The sequence below is a fragment of the Rhea americana genome, unplaced genomic scaffold, assembly GCF_003343005.1.
Source record: "Rhea americana isolate MKP2758 unplaced genomic scaffold, rheAme1 scaffold_116, whole genome shotgun sequence".
Classification (NCBI taxonomy): Eukaryota; Metazoa; Chordata; class Aves; order Rheiformes; family Rheidae; genus Rhea; species Rhea americana.
In genome coordinates this window covers 240,790-264,589 of record NW_028185217.1, presented here as the reverse complement: position 1 = coordinate 264,589, position 23,800 = coordinate 240,790, and the positions used below count along the sequence as shown (strand labels likewise).

Here is a 23,800-nt window from a genome sequence, read left to right as displayed (position 1 = left end):
TACATGAAAATAGAAAAGAAATAGTTTGTTTTATTCTTTTTGTTTTGTTACGAATGGTGTTACATCTATTTTTTAAATTACTTTTATTCTTCCAGTCRTATCTAGAAAACCAATATGAGGCTRGAATCCTGACCTACTAGATAGATGTGCACATTTAGAGTCAAAAGAGTGTTCATTACTCRGTGGATGTTTGTTCTTCCCCCTGTCTCCCTTCCCAGCCATCTGTTCTGCTTCTCTCAGCTGGAAATCAGGCACAGAGTCGGCACCGCTTGTTCCACCAGCTCTCCACCTACCAGCTGCAAATACTTTGCTGACTACCAGTTACTTGTGGAACACAATTTGGGGACTGCCAACTGAGAAGCATTAACAGTATATTTCTCSCTCATGGACAGTCACTGCTGTCTTTTCAGAATACTCTGTACTGATACCCTCTCAGAACTGTCAATCTGTACTCTATCTGGAGCAATCCAGACAAAAGTAGTGACTCATTAACTTAATGGCATTTCTAGAAAAGGTTGCATCAAACAGCAATATACTTCTGGAGAATGAATAAAATGGAAATTGCACATAAGAATACATGGAGCTGCTTTAAAGCATATATTATCAGTGGCCTCACGCAGATTCTGCACATCAAGGCTGACACATAAAATCATATCTTGTTTCAACTTTGAGAATGATGTTAAAATACGTTGTACGTATGTTCTTMCCAGAATCATCTCTTAAATGATGCACTAAGTTCTGCATAAATAGGAGGCTGAAAATCAGTTCTATTAAGTTTGCTTCGTAAAGAAGCCACTCAGACCAGTTTTCCTTTTGTCTGTGTTACCATCTTCGGTTTTAAAGTGACTGCCTGGAAGCAGAAACAACTCAGTTCAGCAACAAATATGATTTGTTGATGATGTCTAACTTCATTCTCAAGGCGGAAATTTTGGAATAAACTATCATTTCTTCTTCACGTAACTCAGTTTGCTGTTGCCACTGTCATCTCTTCTGTGCAGGCCAACAAATGTGTGCTGTGTATAAGACATCTTGGATTGCTATTTGGGTACAAACATATGGAGTCAACAAATGACTTAAACATTACAGCTGTAAAACTGAAACCTGTGAAATCAGCCAAGTATTATTCAGTCATGCTTGACAGTACTTGAAATATAAACCATGTTAAACAAATGGCTCCTTTCAAGCCCACCAAAAAGACAAGGAGAAGGAACAAGAGCCAAGAAGTGAGAAAAAAACGAAAATATTCAGGAGTGAAAATCACATAAACAAATGTGAAAACCCTGGGACTTTAAGGAAGCTGATTCTTAATTGATTTCAAACAGGTAATCAAAATATTTTTGCTTTTTTWTAAGTTCATTTACCGTTTCTGTAGATTTTATCATATATAATATATATGGTATATATAATCTAACTAGGTTACATATTTGTATATGTACAGATGTAAAACGTCAGGCATATTTCAAGGATACATTCCTTACATCAATTTTATAATATTTAGCAAAACAAAATGCTACATTTTGTGATGACTTCTTCAATATCCATCAATCTCTCCTATCATATTTGTTTTTCTCCTGCGAGCAATCTAAGTTAGCTTTCAACAGGGCCTAAAGCTGATCTAAAAACTTTAACAAAAGGGAGATTAATGTGGAGTAACTCTGATTTCTTCTTTATATGTAACACTGGTTAGGCTATATTATAAAATGAAGGAAACAAAGGGTGATAACTAAAATACCATGAAGTAGTTTGCATATCAGCTTGCTACTTAGTACTTAGGGAAAAAAAAAAAAAAAAAAAAGGGGGGAAAGGAAAAAGAGAGAGAGAACTGCTTAAGAATTTGTAAGAATTTGTTTTCTTAAGAACAGGCTCAGGTCTTACAAAGTTTACACTTAACAYTTGTGGGGTTTTTTATATGACATTGTTTTTCCTTTTTTATGAGTGAAAGTTTTTTACTTTAGTTTCTAGCAAAATGAAGCAAATATTGAAAAGAATAACAAGTGAAAATGCCATGGGTAAACACTTGCAGCTGTTACCAGTTGGTGAAGTTGGCGCAAACTGCTCCAGCCTTGTACCAGAGCTGAGACAGATAATAAAAGCAGTGCATAAAGTTTCCATGGCAACTCTCAGCTTAACCCTGCCCACACACGTTCTGCTCTGCACAGCTGAATGTGAGCACCAGAACGGTTAGCTCCTTGCTTCAGAAGGGTCGGGATTTGTCGGGATGGTGGGGAGAATGTGTGAGAGGTTGCTTCTAGCTCTGCTTTTGAATGCAGTGCTGGGACCAGAGCRGTCCACTCTAGCTGGCGCTGCCTCTCTGGCCCCTGCTTAGTCTCAGTTGATTCCCATGCATCTTCTCAGCACCTGAAACTACATGTTATCCATTGTTTCCTTGGACTTTCCCCATATATTTCCAGGCTGATCTGTTTTCTTCTGGCTTGCATTTAAAGGATAAATATGGCAGAGCAGCAAACACGTCTTTGTTCGGAAATTTGCATGGTATGCAGCCCAGTGTGGCCTTCAGCCACGACTGGGACTGAAGGGCACTATGGCAAAGCAAGTGATAATTCTCATATGGGAAAAGGGTCTTCAGGAACTCTGAATTGCAGTCATATTGCACTCCAACATTCTTACTTGCTAAAATAAGGCATTTCCAACCCTGTAGTGAAGCAATGAATATACATGTAATAATATACTTCATATGTGTATGTGTCTCTATATTGCTGAAGTAGCATAAAAATCAGCTATTTTATTATTGGTATGAAATTTATCTCTGAATGTGGWCAGATTTTCCACTTCCTTTTAATACAGTGAATACAAAAGAAAACCTATGCCCCATCTCTTGTYCGTGAAGGATTATAATTCTCAGTTAGCTTTTTCCCTTAGTTTTTTCTGCATGACCAAAGGAGTCACACCAAACAGCTCCCATTATCACAATTTGGACAATCCCACTTGCGATGTTTCACRGCAGTATCTTTCAGTTGTTCTGAACTCCCTGTGACCCACATATATCTTCTTCCTCTTTGCTTGTTGAGTCAACAGTTACACTATGTTGACGAACTCCAAAAAAAGGGAAACGGATATCTGCATTTGCTTTTAAGTCTCGGTGTTTTCTGAATAAGAAAGAAGCCCAWGGCAATTTATGCCCTGCTGAAATACAGTTATCTTAACTGATATATGGGGATTACCATAATATTTCCTATTAAGTCTATGAGATTTTCCTTCCATTTCCATAGATAAAAAATGGTAGTACATTATCACCAGCAACATTGCWGGCTCTGACTTCAGCTATAAAAATAAAAACCTAGCTGCATACATAAATAATGTTAGTATTGCTGCTGTTAGGTGGTGCTGACCAAAGGATGCAGTCTCGGTGGTCTAAGATTGTGTTGAAATTACTGAACCTCTAAATTTACTTTAGAGATGCTCCTTATTGAAAATACCCCAACTAGCTCTGCCAGATTCAGAAGTTCACCAGATTTCATCATTAATGGTTCTAACACAGCCAACAACATCATGAATCAAAACACAGATGGCACAGTTTCCCTCTAGCTTTTTAATTCATACAGGGTGACAAATACACTACATTAAGGTGGTGCTCAATCACTGTTCATTTTTCTCTATTTCTCACCAAGTAACAAAATTCATTATGTGATAAATTTGTTACCATTCTTCTATGCTCGTTGCAGGAAACTTCATTCTACAGTATGAAAATACAGTTCAGAGACATTATTTGATTTAATTACTTTGTTTTCAAACACAAGAGCTGTGATTATTTTTCTTCACAAATTGTCATCTCCTAACCTGGAGCCTACACTACTGTTTCCCTTGTGCTCTCCTCTTCCATTCCCTCTACCTGCACTAGTAAATCTCTTCCCATCTCTTCAGTTGTATTATTTTTAGTACCTCATTCCCCCAAAAATGAAGATTATAGCCAACTAACATGGTATTTCCTTTTCTGTTGCATTACGTAAATCCCTCAATGCATTAACCACTTTGATCCCCCTCAAAAATAAAAAAAAAATATCAAAACCCAGAAAAAGTAAAGAAAAAATATATTTCTTTCTGAAGTGAGGCTGTTTTTTCACTTCTGCATTCAAACACTAATTCTAATTCAACAAAGGATTGCACATTGCCACAGTGAGCAAATTTTTGCATTGCTATCACAATGGTTTTCCAAAATAGTTTTTAAGAATGCTATTAACTTCTGAGACTATTACAAATAAGTTATATCAGGGGGCAGAGCTCAGAATAAAGAGATGACACTAAATCATCTCTCCTCAGGTGTTTAAAAACAACAAGAACAAATCTCTCCAAAAAAAGGAAGTGTATCCAGACATCATCTATTCATTGTAGTCCAAATCCAAAAAAGCCCTTAAAGGCATATTTTGAATGACTGGGGCAGAGGAAGGTATCCAATACTTTTTCTTTGTATTTTCCTTAAAGATTACATAACTTTTTTTTTTAAAAAAGAAAAAAAAAACAGTTCCTCCAAAGAATGTTTCTTGAGTGCCTTATATACACTTCCAGAGCAATCAGTACATTATAGAAGACCTGCACTGTTACAGTGAGGACATCTTGCATCCTATTTAGGAACACAGCTTCTTATTGTTTAAAAAAAAACAAACAAACAAACAAACAAAAAAAACTCCCTCTTCCACAAAAGTAATAGGTTTTGTACTAAAATGCCACTTTAACAAATTATTCTAAACAAATAAAATGGTAAGTAAGAAAATTATATGCTTTTATGATACTCAAAAGTAAGCAGCCACCTGCAGAGCTGGGATCTGAGAGAGATTACTAAAGTTTGGTGAATAGTTTGAAGTTGAACTGCAGCCAATGAAAACAGCACAATTTTTATGTAACGATAAACTTTTTCCTTCTGTATGTGTGTGCTGGATAGCTTTTATTGCATTAGACTTTACAGTATTATCTAACTGCATTGTGTCAAAATGATGTTACATGTTGAATGAAGATAGTGAGTGCCAAGCACAGAAATAAAGGAAAGGAAATCCTGTTTTCTAAATGCAATTTCTGCTTCTTCAGAGTAAATTTGAGCATAAGGAGTCAGTCTGATAAGAAATAACATATTTGAAGTATAGAAATGGACATTATATATGTAGAGAATTGTATGACCCCAGTTCAGTGTCACAATAGAAGAGCAATAGGTGGGATTCAGGAATTCCTCAGCCAAACATTTCTCTCCTCTGATTTGCCTGAATGACACAAATTTATCATAGTTCTACTGCTTATCACTGGCCCTGCTTTTGGAGAACATTTAAATATGGCAATAAAAAGGAACCTAATATTTGAAAAGGTACTGTCCAAAATTACATAAATAATATTCTAGTAGCTGTTGAAACTTAAATACTTAGTTTCAAATTACTGAATTAAAAAAAGAAAAACTTAAAAAGATATATTTAAATGAAATAGACTTTTTAATGAAATTACACTTTTTAAATCTAAGAAACTGTAAATATTTGATTCCTTTATCAGCAACTTAACTGCTATGAATTTTCATGACAAGAGGCAATGAATTTTCATGACAAGAGTTTCACAAACTGGAATACAGGAAGGTCTATCGGAATGTGCTGTAGGTGACCCTGTGGAGCAAGGGAGTTGGATTACATGGTTTCTAGAGGTCCCTTCCAATCTTAACCATTCTGTGATTCTGTGAATTTTCTAATGCTGATGAAGGTCCCTTCCAGAGAAGAGCAAAGAGTAAGAGTTGAGACTAAATTACATGAAAAGATACTATTTCACTCCTGATTTTGTTTTCTGATCTTCACTTGCTCAAATTTTGTGTCTATTTGTTTTTTTKTTGTTGTTGTTTATTTGCAAAATAATAGTGATGAAATCATGCACCATGTAATAGACATATCATACAGCTGGATGACCCTGTTTTAAAAATGCTGTTTCACATTATTTCAGTTTTATCACTTTTTTCTTCCTTTTTTGAATAGAGCTAAGCAAAAGGCGACAGTTCCTCTAAGAGTACAGAATGACCTTCAAAATTATATGGAAACAAACTAGAATCAAGAGCAAAAAAAAAAAAAAAGACCAAGATGTATGTGCTTGAGCATTTCTGCAGGAATATTGCGGAGACATCCATTCACACTCCCTCAAGAGCTGGGACTTGCAGATTTACTTGGGAGCAGTGTACGGATGGCTGCTGGCACACTAGATCTGTTTCATGAGCAGCGTAGCCCTGCTCAGAGTCACAGCCTGTGCTGTAATGGGCTGTGTTGCTTTGATATTTGTATCTACTTGAGTCTTCACTAGTTGGAGAAACTCTGCATCACCCACCAGTGTGCAAAGCAGGCACACTGGTTTGGAGTGGAAACATCCGTCATGGAGCAGATGCTTGAAAGTTCCTGCTCAGTGATTTGGTCACTCAGCTACTGAAGAGCTCTCTCATTGCCTCTCATCTTTCCTTCCTAACTCCTACCGCACAGAGACATAACACAAGAACTTGCTCTTTCTAGCAAAATGTGTGTGAAACGTTTCTTCTGTCCTTTTATTATAAATAAACCAGAGGCAGAATAAAGTACAACAAACCTTTCCTGTGACAGTTTTATAGAAACCAAAATATTTACAATGAATAKAAACAACATTTTCCCATCCTGTTATGACCTGTGAATCTACACCTAAATTACATTCAGGAAATACTTAGTGTCTTAAGTATCTTAAAGGGTTCTTTTCCAAAGCTGAATACAAMCCTGAACAAGAGTGGAGATGGAAAATAAGTTGCTTGCTGTAATGTATAAGAATATGTGTGGAATAAGTAAGAATATTATMTGTGAATTAAATGTCTAAGAGCATTTAATTAGATACCCCCAAACTATATATGCTTGCACTCAAGGAAATAACCTTCTTCAATTAAACGAATCCTAGAATGTGGCAGTAGCAAGTTATATAAACCAGAAGATGAAGTATGAATGAAAGAAAGTACAGATGAATTTCTACTAGTTAAAGGCAAGGGGGATTGTTTTCTTCAGGTCTGATCCAGRGATGTGTGTGTGCTGGCTGACAGCAGAGCGATTGCCCAGCTGGCTCTTTCTCCCTCCTGCAGGTGGGCCACATAACATGGGTAACAGCTGAGCTTCCCCTCAATGCTGACTGTTAGGGGAGGTTTCAGAAAAGAATGATTTAAGTCAGTAGTATTGTGAAAGTTTCTGAAAAGAGTTAGTGGGATGAGTTTGAGAGTTACAGATAAGTAACCTGGGACTAGTGCTTACAAAATTGCTGCTGATGGAGCACAAAGAGCAAAGGCCTAGGTGTAGGTAATGGAACTCATGTCAACTACTTTAATGCAGTAGCACAKTAGTAGAGCCAAATAAGCTCTGCTTCTTAATAAAACCACAAATTTATTGAAAACAGCTTCATTAACATTAGTTACGTGGCATATGCTTTTTAAAAAAAGATATTTTGCTTAGAAAAACAAACAAAACCACCCTCCTGTGCATAATCAGTTCCATTATTATAGAACAGGCTCTCAAGCACAATTCAGATTTCTCTTCCCTGTGCTTGCTTCATAGGCTCTGGGCTTTGGCTCGTGCTCCGCTGGCTGATGATGTGGAGCACCTGAGAGCTTGGGGGTGGGTCAAAAGAGAAACAGAAGATTCCTGAAGAGGAAGTAGGGGAAGAGGTAGGAGTTTCTGTAGTTCTCAGTAGATTTGCTTTGAAGTGAAGTGTGGGAAAAATGAGGAAAAATAGAAAAACAACTGGTCTATGAGGAAGTTGGAAGGTCCTGAGGGATTTTATTGTGGTCAGGGATTCTCATAAGGTGACAAGCTGGTGGGATTGCTTTCACACTTGCTGTAATGTGTTAAGTAAAAAGCTCAGTGTGTGGGACTTGTGGCATCAGTGAGCATGTGGTGTTGGGTGCTACTGGTGAAGAGGTGACAGAGCACAAGACTTCAGGTAAGCCTGGTAGATGCATGTTTTATCTCAATGTTGAAATGGTATTTTACTTATGCAGGGTCCTTTCTTGTTGTGGATCTTGAGAGTAGAGAAGGAGATTCTTAGTCTGGATGAGGTAGGGCCTGTTTTAGAAGCCTTATGACTAAATAAGGCATAAGAAATTAAAAAGAGGAACTATTCTTAAATGACTATAGGTATTTTCATTGTGGTTTAGTAGTGTCCTGTTCTTGACCTGATRCTATTCAGTATTTTCACTAAGTGAAATATTGCTGTGAGAACTTTGTGAGAACTGAGGTGGTGTTGTGCAATAATAATGTAGATGAATTAGATGGGATTTGTTAGACAAATTCACTTGAACATCTATTTAAATGCTCTCAAAGTTAAGTTCTGTGTGTAGATGTAGCCTATTTTCTTTATTCCTATGAAATGCAGTTGCCTAATCTGAAATAAAGATGCTTTGAAAAAGCTCTGGAAAAGTAAAGGAGCTCTTGAGTACCTGTTTTGATGCTTTAGCAGTGTTTACGTTTGATTAGTAAAATCCAGGGTAATGGAGCAGGAGTAAAGATGTGGAATTTGTAGTGCATTCAGTTGGTATTATTCTGTTGTTAAAAGTTAAAGGTACTGGAAACAAAGGAATAATTCAGATAAGAGTTGCAAGGATAATTTATGATCTAGAACACAGATATAACAGCAAAAATAAAGACTAGTTTACTTGAAAGAAAATTAATATGTAATACAATAGTAGTCTCAATATTTGTTTTGCTGTTTGCTATTCTTTGTATCCCAAGAACTGTATGAGTCTGGGATTTCGTTTGCTTGCTTTGTGAAAACATTTGTTCTATGTTTATATGTGGAACCTCTTAACTTATGTGTACACTTACTGATGCACATCCATCTCTATACTCTATGAGGCTAGAATTTGGGGTATTTATTTTAAAGAGTAACACTGTATAGGACAGCTGATAAATTTATTTGTTGTTTAACAACTTTTGTTATTACTAAGTTCATATTGACAAAATAGACTTTTCTAAACCACCTCAGCTTTGATAGCTTCCAAATTCCAACCAGTTTTAATGTAGACACTTATAACTTGATCCTAGATTACATCCATCTAACCTAGTCRGGTGTATACTCCTTCTAAATCCTGAGGAGAAATACCTTTTTGCCTGAAAAGGTGCAAGACAGATCCTGTGAATATTCTCTATCACAGTCTTGCCAAAATATATGCAATTCCTTTCTCCTAAATACATGGAAAAGACAGTACTGTTGCAGAAAGAAAACTAGAATTTTTAGGTAGGTAAAAAAACTAATGCAAGGTAACTGTGCCAGCTTTAGAAAGAATGTGTGTAGATTATTTCAAATTTAACACAAACTAGAAACACAAATTAGAAATAGTGAGTTCTAACCAACCTGTTTTCAGTATTTTAGCCAGRAAGTTTTGCAGCACACCTGTATTAGAGGAGCTAAATGTTACAATTTTGAGTTCTGAAAGGTGTACATCTGTGTACACTTTTATACATGAAAAAGATGCATTTTCAGAGTAAAATGCTCTTATTTTTACTGAGAAATCTCAGAAGTTGGCTCAACATTTTTGAGTAGCTGTATCAGATTAAAACTACTTCTCAATGTTTGCTTTTCAAGTGCATGGAAAAAGCCATGCTTTTTGTGATTCTCTCAAGGGAGGTGTTTTTGTGTCAAAAATTGTGTATAGGTGTTTTTTTGGTCTATGTGAGAGCAAGTAAGACAGAAGTACTTAGGCCTGATGCTCCATTTGCTTTTGCTCAGTCCCACATTATGTAAGATAATTGTGTGTTGTCAGCCTTGCAACCTCTGATCGTGTTGACAAGGATAATCACGAAGGAGTGAATGTGATGCTTTGCTTTCTCTTGAAAGCTRAGAGAAATCACTAGCTGACCTGTAACCCAGACTGTAGTCCAGCTGAGAGTGATCCGCGATAATGGCAGCGGATGCTTGCCTGCAAGTGTTACTGAACCTCATCCTCACCCCATTACGGAAGGGACTTATAACTGGGAGGCTTTGTGGCAGTGAGGAGAAAGTTGACATCCGTGTTCYGGGCTTTGTCAGAAATAGGAGGTTGGAAACCTCCTGGCAACAGTCTCTGTAACACTGTATAACAGCAGCCTTAAGAGACTGAAGTTTATCTGCAAAATACCGTGTGTATGTATTAAATGCTGGGRTTTTTTTTAATAGGACGGAGACATATGGCTGGTTTAGAAGGCTTTATGGATCTGTTTTTGAGCTGTTTAGTTCTATAGTTCCTATCTAATCTATTGGAAAATTAGGATGTTTCTATGTGTAGGTTTGACGGTGTTGCTGTTAGACATTCTTGTAGCTACTTAAATCTGTTTTTATATTATTTGTCTATTTTTTATATTTAGAAATATTTTCAGTCGTGGACCTGAATAACAAAACTCGTGATTCTTAAAACAAACAAAAAACCCCCATAAAACTCGGCAACGTCGCATCCTGCCTTAAACTTGAGGAGACTTACAGCATCCATCTGAAAGCTTTAAGTACATCTCAGGAAAGACTTTGCCAGAAATATTTTTCTAAAGGATCTCTTCAAATCTCTTCAAACTTTACAGCCGTTACTTTTTCCTCTCCAGTTCCAGACAGAGAAGGAAAGAATCTTAAGCAGTGCCGYAATCCAGATGAGTTCAGGGACGGAGTGCTTAGTGTTCTATATGTCTTACTACAGGAAGCTCATATGAAGAGAGTACCATGACTAAGTATTAGAGCTAGGAATATCTTAGACTTGCTGTCAATAACAGTTCAAAGTTTTATTTCCCCCACAGAGTGGATATAAAGGCAGGAGGGAAAACTGGGATGCAGTGTATATCAAGTTCATGTTGATAATAATCAGTTGAAAATCAGTTTCTCAGCGCAATCTGGCTCATGCCAAGAATATGCTGTGGGATATTGTCAGTTTAAAAGACAGGAATACTATAGTTGAAAGCTTTTATATAAAAAGTTTACAGTAGAAGACAGTGATAATGATGAATACACTTCAGACTACTTCTGTAAGGATACTGACCACAAGGATATTTTAGTTGCTTAGCTAGGATATTTTAATTGTTTAACCAATTTGCTACAAAAGCAGAAGCCCATCCATGTCTCTAAAATTCATATGTACGTTGTACCTATATGGTAAGTCATTATGATGTGCTTTAGAAATTAGGACCTTAAAATGTACAACATGTACTACTATAGTTTTATGGGCTGTCGACTGTCCAGGCAGATCCAATACAAAGTCAGGCATGTCTTTAATTTTCAAAGAACATAATAAAAGAAGTGAATGACAATACTGTTTTTTTTTTTGTCCTATCTTGAATTAGATAACTGAAATTTCAGTTATCTATGTGCTGAAACATGTACATAGTTATTGAAGAATTTACTGAAACACAAGTGCTGATTTGTCACTATTTAATAGGGACTTACATGAATTCATTATTTGCTCAGAGCTTTTTAATTACCTAGATTTTTAAAAATGTACTTATKTTATTATGGATACTTTGTACCATAAGAAGAAATCAGTTTTGGACTACATAAAAACTTGAGTCCCTGAGAGCAGAATGATGGGCTTTTTTGATAGGAATTCCATAYGCACATTTTTTTGTTTAGTAATAGTCAGTTATTTTGAATAAATTTATTTCATGCTTGCAACAAGAAATTACTGAGCTTTACTTTCTGTAAATTCACAAGCTGCTTAGTAGTCCTAAAACCTAGCTCTCTAAGTTGTTTTAATACATGCATAGGTAATGATTGCTTTTAATCGCTGCGTCTGTCCTCTTTCTGTTCTTCTCATGGTTGTTTAGCCCAACACACAGATGTACTCTGTCACTTCTATGCGAACAGCTATAAAATGACAATGTTATGAATTAGAATAATCCTTGCTATTCGTTTTACAGAGGGGAATATAGCTATGTATCCCCTTTTACTCTTCGGTAGTCTTCAAGATTTGTGTTGACTAAAAGGATTATCACAGAACAAGTGATCAAGTACTGCCTGTTTTGCTCCTTCCAGTAATAAAGTTGGTAATAGAGATTCTCAAAAGACTGACCCAAGGAACAGCTGTTTTGAGTGCTAGTATTKTTGGTAATATGTATGACTTCAGTTTCATGGCCAAATTGCTTATCCAGACATGAAGAAAATAATGCTTGCTTCTTCTCCTTCCCCTTCCCCTTTTCTAGCCTATTTCTGCTATTCAAACTTCAGTTTGCCCTTTACATTAAATTATTCACTTGGAACCAGTTTGCACATTGTGTTATTTTTAAGATCTTAACCTTTATTTTTGCAAAATTTTAGAAGAAAAATGTCACTCAGTGTTCTGTTTTAGTTGGAATTGTGTGTTGTACATATAGCACAAACACAGATCACTAAATTAAAAGCATTTTTAAACAATCAAATTTGTTCAACACACTAAAGTTAAATACTTGAGTGGAGGGATGGGGAAGACTGGTATATGCTAATTTGTGTCTGAGCCATGCATCCTCAACCTGAAGACTGTCACTTAACACTCAGTACATTTATATCTTAGCAGATAGCATGACTTCCAGATTTCAAGGCCTGATTCTCTTTGGATTAAGGGAGTAGCAATGCCCTCTGCCCTGAGGGAGGAAGTGGTATGCATGGCATTCTTCAGACAGTACAGGGTGTTATTTAGAACTCTGTTGTAGCCTTGATAAACGTCACGATCCAGTTGTGCGGTGGTCTTATGGAGTGATGGGTTGGTGCAGATCTGGATCTTTAGAATAATGGTAGGGCTAGATGAGCTGTCCTACAAAAATTATGGTTGTTACTGGTTTTAGTAGAAATCATTACAATGACAGTTTCTCTGTGGTGATTATATAACCACATCATGATGTGCTGCAAACTCTTTTAAATAAAGTGGAATAGAAGGAAAAGAAGTGGAACTGAGCAGCTTTGCATGTTTCTGTGCTTTCTGTCTTTTTGTAAAATSTGTACTGTGTGTTTGAGCAGAGGTCTCAGAGTTGTAGTGAAGTCACCTTCAATTTCCAGAAAAATATTATAAGAGTTTAAGCACTCAGAAGATAATGTGGAGTTGCTAAGATTAAATTATGCCAAGTCAATCTAATTTCTTTCTGTGGCTGGGTAATGAGCCCTGCAGACCAAAGAGAAGCTGTAAAGTTTAGAGTACTTGCGTGACACTCTCATAAGCAAATTAGGGAAACTACTTCTAGGTGAGTGCAAAGCTAATTAGAAAGCTGCATTCTGAGAGTATTATCTGTYAAACTGGAAGATACGCAGGATGCAATCTTTGTGGGTCTCCTATATTGGGTTATAGGCACAACTTTTCATTAATAACTTGTATGATAAAAAATCACTAAGCTTACTAAATTATTAGATAATGCTGTTATATGAAGAACTGCAGGTACAGATAGGAATAGCTGAAGTACAGAAAAGTCCTGTAAGGAGCATTGTGTGAAATGTCAAGTTTGAGTATGAGGTAGTTCCAGCTGAGTTTCTACCACATAAATATGAACAAAGTAATAGGTAGTTAGGTAGAAGAGCTACCAAAAGTATCAGTGGGCTGCAGGCTGAGTATATGAGTATTCTTCTAAAAGGTGAACTTCAGACTGGAATGAGTAAACAGGATCATAGGATCAGTAAGGTTGGAAGGGACCTCTGGAGAYCATCTAGTCCAACCTCCCTGCTCCAGCAGGGTCACCCAGAGCATGTTAGACAGGGCTACATCCGGGCGGGCCTTGAAGATCTCCAGAGAAGGAGACTCCACCACCTCTCTGGGCAACCTGGCTCTGGGCTCCATCACTCTCACAGGGAAGAAATTCCCCCTCACGGTCAGGCRGAACTTCCTGTGCTTCAGTTTCTGCCCATTGCCTCTTGTCCTGTCACACGGGGCAACTGAAGAGAGTTTGTCCCCGTCCCCTCAACACCCTCCCTTCAGGTACTTACACACATTGACAAGATCCCCCCTCAGTCTTCTCTGCCCCAGGCTGAAGAGGCCCAGCTCTCACAGCCGTTCCTCCTAGGGGAGGTGCTCCAGCCCTCTGATCATCCTTGTAGCCCTCYRCTGGACTCTCTCCAGTAGCTCCATGTTTCTCTTGGACTGGGGAGCCCAGAACTGGATGCAGTACTYGAGATGAGGCCTCCCCARGGCTGAGTAGAAGGGCAGGATCACCTCCCTCGACTTGCTGGCAACASTCTTCCTAATGCAGCCCGGGAGACCATTGGCCTTCTTGGCCACAAGGGCACCTTGCTGGCTCATGGTCAATGTGTCATCCACCAGCACTCCCAGGTCCTTCTCTGCAGAGCTGCTCTCTAGCAGGTCAGCCCCCCCAGCCTGTACTGGTGCATGGGTTATTCCTCCCTAGGTGCAGGACTCTGCTCTTGCCCTTGTTGAACCATCTGTCTCTTGAAATAATCTTTCTTGTYTGCTGAATGCTGGCTTTTGCACAACAGTCTGTTCAGGTTTGGGCAGCACACCTTAGCAAGATTCTCTCCATTTAAACCATTTACTTTTTACTGTCTTCCCCCTTTCATCTCTTTCCTCATGCTTACCAGTATTTTAGATCTAAAAGTTTGCTGAGTCTAGAGAAAATGAGATTTGGATGACACAAAGTCTTCAGAAATACTGATCTCTTCCTSTTTGGAAGAGCTGTGTCCTGTGGATAGTATGAGTAGTGTTAGGCTTCAGGAAGCATCTTTTAATGAAATAGATTGCAAAGCATGGGAGTAAACTGCTTTAAAAGATTTGGAAATACTATTTATATTTCAAAACTCTCTTTTTTTTCATAAGGGGAATGTCTTAGATTTTTTTTATAGCATTTTGAGATGGTTGTATTCACTTCAACACTATTTTCTATAATTTAATGACATGTGACTCCAAGTCTTCCTTTAGCCATCATCATGAAGATTTCTGAGAGTGAAGCCATGCAGTATAAGCTCATAGCTGGGCTGTCCCTTTATCGTGTTGAAGTGCATGCAGTGTGATCTTGTGAACATAAAACAATTTTGTTAGTGTTCTTTCTATTTAAAAAGCCTTTTATAATGAAGATTTGGGGAGGCAGTTGACATTGGACATGAAAAGAAAATACTATTGGAACTTAGCTACTGTAGAGACATTTACATTTCTATTCAAACAGGCTTATGTGTTGCAGTAGCTGTATCAAGTGTGGTTAGTCTGTACATGTATTTCTATATTGAAGCTTTTCAGCAAGAATTTGAACAATTTTATCCACAAATTAACACTATAAGTGTTAATGTCRGATGTCAAAAGATAATCTGTCTACAGCTCATTCAGCAGCTCTTTTTATCATATAAATTCTTAAATAGTTTGTATATCTGGGGCACTTTAATAAAGCATATAACATCTATATTACCTCTAATTTCAAGCTTCCACATTTAACTTTAAAAAGGCTCTTATAGTAGCTGGTCTGCAGTTACAACTTTTTTGTGTGTGTTTGAAAGAAAACCATAACCTCAGATAACGGAAAGATGAATGCAGCTGACTCAACTGTCAAATCTGGAGAATTTTTCTAGAAAAGTGGGATTGCTAGAAATGCTGTAATGGAAGAATGAAGACATATGAGAGGGTGAAGAGACGGATTTGAAGATGAAATTTTTTTTAGACCGCCATTCAACACAGTCATTCTTTCTTTGCAGTTGTTTGGTGTCTGTGTTTTTTCCACTAAATTAATGTGACACATCTAGATTAGAAAAAGGCAAATCTTGAAAGTGTTTTAAATGTGAAGTTTAGGGCAAAACAGACCAGATTTTTTACTTAAAGCTAGTATAACTCTATTAACATTAAAGAGGCGAGAATAATTTGCATAAGCTATGCAGCTGACCTTTTGTTCTTGTAAAAGTTTATAATAATTTACAATTTAATATCATATGTAGTTTTTAAAACTAATATCCTTTTAAATGTTTCTGTGATAAAGATAACTTTGCTTTTAACTATCATGAAAGTCCAGACTAAAGCAAACTATAACCTAATCAAAATACATCAAAAATACAGCTCGTTTATTAGGTAAATTCTGATTTATCAAGTGTCCTTGAATTTGAGTTGCTTCTGATCTTGCATCAAAAATTCTCCTTGTGCCTTCTGCAACACTCATTATCGCTCGTTAAGGGTTGAGATCTAAAAATGAGAGGTAAACGTCAGATTTTGAAAAGCAACTGCATTTTCCTCTTAGAAATCATTCTTTTCAGGCATCAAACTGGATTCAAGCTTTGAAAGAAGGTGGCTATGATTGGGCATCATGGATACAGACAGGCAAGTTTCACATACGTAAACATGAAAAAAGAACCATTCGTGTTTTTATACTCAGTTTTCTATGGGATCATCTCATCCCTGTAAAAGCAGTATATTTCTTAYTTCAAACCCCATCACTGAAGGGTCAGAATCTAATAATCTTAGAAAAAGACCAAAAGAACAGTTGTTTATTTCTAGTAAAATATACTCACTGAAAGTGTACTGTAAAAATCTGTCTAAATTAATAMTATCTCACTGTGAAAAGCTCTATTCACAGATGAAAACGAATCTGAGATTTAAAAAAAACATGGCCAATATATGCTGAACCAAAAATGAAAAGAGAAATTCCAGTAGATTGCTCCAGCTTAAATTACAGCATTCTTGAGCATAATGGGGCTGGTTGTGAGCCTAACAGTACGGGCTACTTTCATTCTTTGCTTTAGATGTCAATAACAGTAATCTACTTCTGTCCTTGTCTAAAAATAAATTCTGGCTTGAGTCTCCATTTAGAGCTGAAGAGTATTTCTTGTCCTGTGGAGGTGTGAAGACTTTGAGCTTCGGTAACTGAGCACATATTTTAATCTATCCTATAATAACGGGTGGTCCCTTACCCACCTTTCTTCAAAGAACAGACTTGTACAAATTGCGTTGCCTTTACTGTGGAATAAGAGCACAGACTCAGGCTGTGGGTGTGCTTGGGAGTTTGCCATGTGGTCATATCGGTACCCTCCCCGCGGCTTCCTTAAAGTACGGCTGCTGCTTCCAAAGAGGATCTTAGCAGGCATCAGGCAGGCAGTTACACTGTGGGGCTGTTTTCAGAGCCCCCAAAGGAGCATGTTAACATAGTAAGGCCCTGACACCTTTTTATTAATACTCTTACTATATTATTGTATTTCCTTTCTCCCAAATGGATGTACTTCAATTAACATGACTCAGTGTATATAAAAGCTATGGATATTTTACTCATTGAGATCAGTATAGGTAAGACAGGCCTGAATCATTTTCACTACAAGGATGTTGTGCAATTCATTTCTTTAACCATGTGCCTTGAGTACCTTGAGTCTGTCACAAATGTTTGGAAACTTTTCTTTTTATGTGGACTTCCATTAAAAAATGGAAGTCCTTGGGAATATGTCTATATATGTATGTATTGTAACAAGTTGAGTTCTTTCTGCCTGATTTCTGTTGATTTTTTTTTCCCCCAAAATGTATATCTGTTTGCAGCTGCTGCCTCTATAATACTGATTAACATTAACTGATATTAGTTGAGTAACAAACAGGAAAAGGAATTTGATTACAGACAGATATTCTGCTGGTGAAAATGCCACTAAACATATAATACTCGTAGAGTCTGAAAGGCCTTTATTTAAAAAATGATGTAAGTATGAAATAATCTGTAACCCATCAATATCCCAAAAATAAAGTGATTTGGGAGGAATTAAAATTAAATGGATGTTTCTTTGCATTGAGAATGAAAGGCAAGGTGAAGAAATGTCAAGTACTTGCCAGCTRGACAACCTGAAGGCTCCAATCCGCTTCAGAGAGAACCTGTACAATGTGGTGTCATCTATTTCTCAAGCATCTCAAATAAGTTTGGCTGTGGAAGCATTAATAAAAAAGACAAACTGTTGTGACATACTCAGGTTTAAATTATGTATTGCTCTTATATGAGGTTCTGTTTTTCTCTTAATGATTAAAACAATGCAGATTTCAGTGAATTATTCTTCCCCTATTTCTCTGCCCTSTTGAAAGATGAATCATGAGACTTTTGTAATAGGTACTGTCAATCTTCAGACTAAGCTATCGTGATCCAGGTGCCAGGCAAGCTTACTTATAGAGAGTAGCCACTTCTTATAAGCTGGTTTAAGATAATTGTGTATTTGCTGTCAGAAAAGTCTGTGAACRCAACCATTCTGTTTAAATGGCAGCTCATCTGTTGGTATGTGTGCAGTGTTGAAGTAAGCAAGGAAATAATCACTGAATGGGGATCTCTTCTTTGTCATCTTCCATAAATTCTGATCAAATCATAGGTGAGCATTTGCATAGCCACAGTTCACTGCATCCAAGGCATCAGCCTTTGGTGCTGACTTTGGGATTTGTGCTGTTTGCTGATTAATTGGACTGATGAAGAAGAATTCATTTACTTCCGTTAACACCTATCACTGTTTTGAATGCTGGTGCCAAATAGTTTATTTGCTGTCTCTTCCCTAAAATACCTCCTTCCTCTTAAGAATCYGGATTAATTTCTCCTCCTTATTTCTCTTTTCTTCCGTATTTTTATCTGGCTGCAGCATACTGTTGAAAGACAAAGTACATATTTTTAGTGAGAACTTAAAAACCCACAAAATAGAATTCAGACTGAAATATCTTTGTCTCTTTTCTACATCTCTTCCTTTTCTTAAAAAGCATTTACATGGAATTAGAAAATAAACTGTTTTCTAGGCGTTCTGTGACTGATCGCACTAGTAAGTATTCTGATACAAAAAAGCTCCATGCTTCTGGTAATATGCCAAGCGATTATAATACACTGTAGATGCTTCAGTTGATGGCAGTGTCTCATAAAAATTCAGATTTTGGTGAGAGAACTGTTCTGTTTCAGTGATACTAACAGGAATAAAGGTCAGAATTACTATTCTGGCACTTTGATTTGCCCTACCTGTCCGAGGGCCCTCCACAAAACTTTGGCTTGCTCTTTACCTTGTGCATGGGGAGGGCTCTTCACTTAAAGAGCCTTTGTGTGTTAAATTTATTGTGCTTCAAGCACTAGGCAAGTCCTCTGTTTAGCAGTACTGAAGAACTTGGACGTGTGCTTAAATACTTTGGGGAGTCCTACTTAAGTTCTTAAGTCATTTTATAATGAAGGAACAAATAGTAATTCCTGATGGTACATATGGATGCAGTAAAACAGACTCTTTGATTGCTTTAGTCACTAATGGATTACAGGTCTTCAATAAGCAGTTGCTTTACGGCCCAGCAATGAAATTGTTGGGCTCTATTTCAATGTATCCTGCAAGAAAATCTCGTCTCTCCTCTGCTTAGAAAGTTGCAGGCGTCAATCTACTGTGGGTACCCCGGCCCCTTGGGCCCAGGACCAGTCCTGTGTGCCTGCCCTAGCCTCTGACTTCTTCCCATGAGCTGACTCTCCCTTAATCCGAGTTTATTGCCTYGTTTGTTAGGAGCTGGTTGTCTCCTGATGGCCGTGTGCTCAACTGAGAATGATGTGAGACCCCACCAGGAGGTGAGGTCTCCTTTGCCAAGTGAGTGTCTCTTAATTGCCTGCCCGGAAAATGAGCCATAGAGAAGGAACAGCTCTGAGCTGTCTGTGGCAGAAGAGAATTGAAACAGTTGTCTTGCTTTCAGCCATTTCTTCCTTTGCCTACTTTTGGTGAATTGATTTCAATACCAAATTGATTCAGAGGTTTGCATAATCTATGGCCAAAATAACCTGTGCTCTGTGAACAGATCACTAAAGAGTAAAGAAGTTTTGCTATTCAACTTCAATAGCACAAAGACTCTCAATGTTAGTAGTCTCAATCTCAGAGCTTTAGGAAGCTGTGACAAGATGAGCGTTTAACTTCTCCTGGGCATTGCATATTTCATTTTGCCCTAATGGGTTATTTCTGGCAAGATGACACTTGGAAAGAAGAGTATCTTTAGACTGGTGCGTAGTCAGAAAGTAAGAAGAGTCATTCTGAAATGCTTAAAAAAAATCATTTATAATAAATTTGTGTGTGTATGTGTATACACACATATATATGCACACACTTAAGCCTTTTCCTTTCTTTCTTTCTTTTTTTTTTTTTTTTTTAAAAAAGACCCAATCATGAATAGCAACATCTGCAATTTCATCTTGAGCTCTAATTTTAAATTAGAGAACTTCTTCTAAATTTTGCTTGAGGGGAGGTGGGCAGGAGTCACTTTTCTCAAGAAATTCCAAGGTGGTCCCAGGGGTTGCATCTCGAATGTAAATGGACAAAACATTCACTTTAATTTTTTTTCTGCTCTTTGTTGAAAAGTAACTTCTGCGTGCTTTATGTGTTAGACTTATCTCAAATGTCATTCAAGATATTTTCTCATTTATAACTGTTTTCTGTTGCTTCTTCAGTAATTCCAGTCTATTGCCTTTTAGCACTTCTTGCCTACTGGCAGATGCAACATATTCAGGTCATGTGAGTTTATTCAGTGTAGAGATTTTGGGAGAGGAGTGGGGGGAATGCTCAAGCGAGTAGCTTAATTTTAACTTGAACTGCTAACAACAGTAGAAAATGAGCTTCTCAGTGAAGATTTTTTTTCTACTAAAACTTTAATTTCTGACTTTTAACTAAACCCTATGATCAAAATAATTCAGTGTGATTATATGGCTAAACTTGAAATAAGTTTTTTCTACACTTTTAACTTTCAAATCAGTCTGTCTTATGTAATTAATGCAAACAGCGATGCATGGTAGCATTTCATATGTAAGCTTTTCAATTAATTTACAGCATTTAAAAACAGTGAACTTCTATAAGTTTATTTGTSCAAAATATGGACATGTGAGACATGATGGTTGATGTTATAGCAAGCTAAACATCTTTATGGAAGCAATGTCATGGATGACAGTATGGGAGTTCTTTTTGTGTGTGTGCTTCTTTTTTTTGGGGGGGGGGGGGGGGGGGGGGCGCTTTTTCTCACCTGAGAAAGTCTAAGTGAACTGTTGATAACATCACTGCTGAGATATGGTGTTCCTCAGTTTTCTCTTTCAGAGATCTCCAGGGAGATATGACCCTTGTTTGCTATAATGGGGAACACTCTCAAACCTTGCAAAGTTGCTGCTGCAGYGAAATCTTTCCTTCCTTCAGAGAAAGATCAGTCAGGAGATCTATAAAATAGGGAGGGTAGCATGAACCTAGRTTGCTCCATCCCACCTCTAAGGTAAACTTTGTTACTCCTGTCCTTTCCTAATGCTTTTTCTTTAAGTAGCAGTGATCAATCAATGTACTTACAGATTTCCTTTTGAAACTTCTTTTAGTTCAGTTATCTCCTCATTAATGGCAGATGTTGCCATCATCCTTGAAATAAACAACCAATATATAAATGGAAGTGATAGAATTCTGTTCTAAAATTGTCTAATGCCTTTGCACAGAAGGATATTTCAGTCGTTTTATTGCAGGTGAATGTTAACCCTTTCAATTCAAGCAGCTGTGTCAGATAGGATTTTCCCCCACCTCAACCTTTCTTGCTAAATAGCAGACAAAACCACTTTTTAAATAAACAAAGCTGGAAAAGGTATCTCTTATTTGCTTGAGACTCTGCAGAACTCTTGCATTATTCTTGTATTTGTGCATTTTGCAGGGAGACGTGATATTTAGCAAGGGATTCTCTGATGGATCAGCCAAGGTTTTGCTCTCCGTGAGGTTCCATACAAATTGCTGCTGTTTTCTTAAAATTGAGGAATTCGCTTATACTTAGATGTGATAGAGAGAGTTGCTGAAAGTGTAAGACTGCTGTACTGTAGTGATGCCTAATAGATCTTTGAAATAGAGAGGATCTTGTTTTGTTCTTTCACCTGCAGTTCTGGGTGAGTTCCAGGAGTTTCTGACTGGGCCTCAGTGGAGAGAGAGGTGAGAGACAGTGAGAAAGAACAGGTTTTGGAAATAAAGAGTTTCATAACAGAGTATAATGTTATGCCAAGCTAGGAATAAGAGACAGATTGTGTTTAAAAAAATAAAATAAGGTCAAATGACAGAAAATGGAGGGAAGGTGAAGAGAGCCAGAATGAGTTTAAAAGGTGAAAACTATGACTCAAATAACATCACTGAGACTACAAGGTCTAAGCAAAAGTCTCTATTATGCCATGTTGCATAACCTCAGCATTGCTAATGTCAGTCTCCTTCCACTAAAATGTCTCAGCTGTCCCCCAGTAAAATGCCTTTTTTCTAGGCTTGTGAAAGGGTCCCTGGAAATCAGATGTATGCTACATTTTGTAACACCAGCCCTAAATGAATGTTTGTTCTTTCCAGATTAAGCAGAGGTTTTGACTTACAGAAAGCATATCTCTCCTTTAATAGAAGGGGAAGAGTCATACATAAATTCAAAACATCTGGATATTGTGTGTAAATATCGAGTACTGCCATAATGGATGCACTAAAAACTTAGAATAGTTTACCTTATTCTAARCTACAGATCAGATTTACTAAACAATTTGCTTTAAATTTATTCCCAAGACTGGCCTCTTCTGTTAGGAACACCAGTGTGTTCATTCATGCAACTTGAAATACCTAGTAAAATGTAGATAGTAATATAATGAATAGTACTAGCAAGAAAATGTTGTATTGTACCAAATCAGCCCCTTTTGAGCTTGGGGCAGCTCTAGAGGTCTATGACTGCTTCCTCTGTCTAATAAATTAAATAATTCTTTGAAAGCAAAATAAAATGACACTTGTAGCTTTCTCCCTAAAAAGCATTGAGAAAATTATTTCTGATGCTCCTTTTATAGTATCTGAAATGCCATGCGTAAATAATAACTATGCATTTATTTTCAGAGAAAGACCATAGAAATTGATAGTCTTGGCTACCATATTTCTGTGTGATTCCTGAGGGCAGGAGACTTGGTGTCACTCTTGAGCAGTTCCCCAGGATGTGGCATACTGTTTGAACTGACTCTGACAAGCTCCAAAGATATCTGCATTAGAGGTGCATTCAATCTAACATCATATTCTGGAGCTGAAATGTCAACAGATGGAGATCGCTGTCAGAGTTTTAAATTTTTTATGAAAATAAAATAGTTGTGTGACTAAAATGGAATACTTGAGATGATTCAATGTATATGACACTGCCGCATAGGAAAAAAATATTTATATTGTCTTCAAAAAGAAATCTTCTAGTAGAGGGCTTTAATTCTATTCCTTTACCACTTTATTCCATTAGCAGTCACTGGAGTTACACAAGTATAACAGAGTAAAGTCCAAACAAAAATGATAGGAGGGCATATTTGTACATGGTAAACAAATAATGTACTTCCATGAATTTATGTGTTTTTTCAAACTCGGCATGAAATGGAACACAAGTAAAATCACAATTTCTGGAAAATCCATCAGACTTCAATTAAAAACAAAGCAAAAGAACAMCACCAMCAACAATCTTTGCATGAAAAGAGATCTTGTGGTGAGGGTCTTGATGCTAAAACTGTTCCTGGAAGTCAAGGACATTGGTTTTTGTCCCAGCTCAGYACCTGGGAATTGCTATGAAATAAATTCAGATAACAAATGCGGGACCTGGTCATTATTTATCAGGCAAGTCTTGTTAATCAAAAGCTTACAATCCCATTGTTTCCAGTATTAAAGGCTATTTGTTGCCTTTTTAAAAGAAGGCAGATTTTTAGCGCTTTCAAGAAAACAGAACTGAAGCATGTTGAAAACTTTAACAATCTCTGTAGAACCACTCTCTTGAAAAGAGTCTGCTGTTTCTCCCTTCTTGTGATTCTTCCTTCTGCAAACTAATTTCTGTTTTGGTCTTTCAGAAGGCTCAATGAATTTCAGATTTTATGACATAGGAAATAACTAGATGATGAGCAATCAACTTCTTTCTTTACTTTTCCAAAAATATGTAACTTTAACTGCTGCTAAGATAAAGTTAAAACTACACTTC

General features: G+C 37.1%; 1 long non-coding RNA gene across 1 annotated transcript in view; it reads left to right on the top strand.

Annotated features, from left to right (window-relative positions):
- Positions 1-292, top strand: part of LOC146600771 (uncharacterized) — a 160,183-nt gene extending 159,891 nt beyond the window's left edge. Inside the window, exon 4 of the long non-coding RNA XR_014897419.1 lies at positions 219-292. This is a non-coding gene — a long non-coding RNA (uncharacterized LOC146600771). The remainder of the gene's footprint in view (positions 1-218) is intronic.
- Positions 293-23,800: the final 23,508 nt, after the last annotated feature.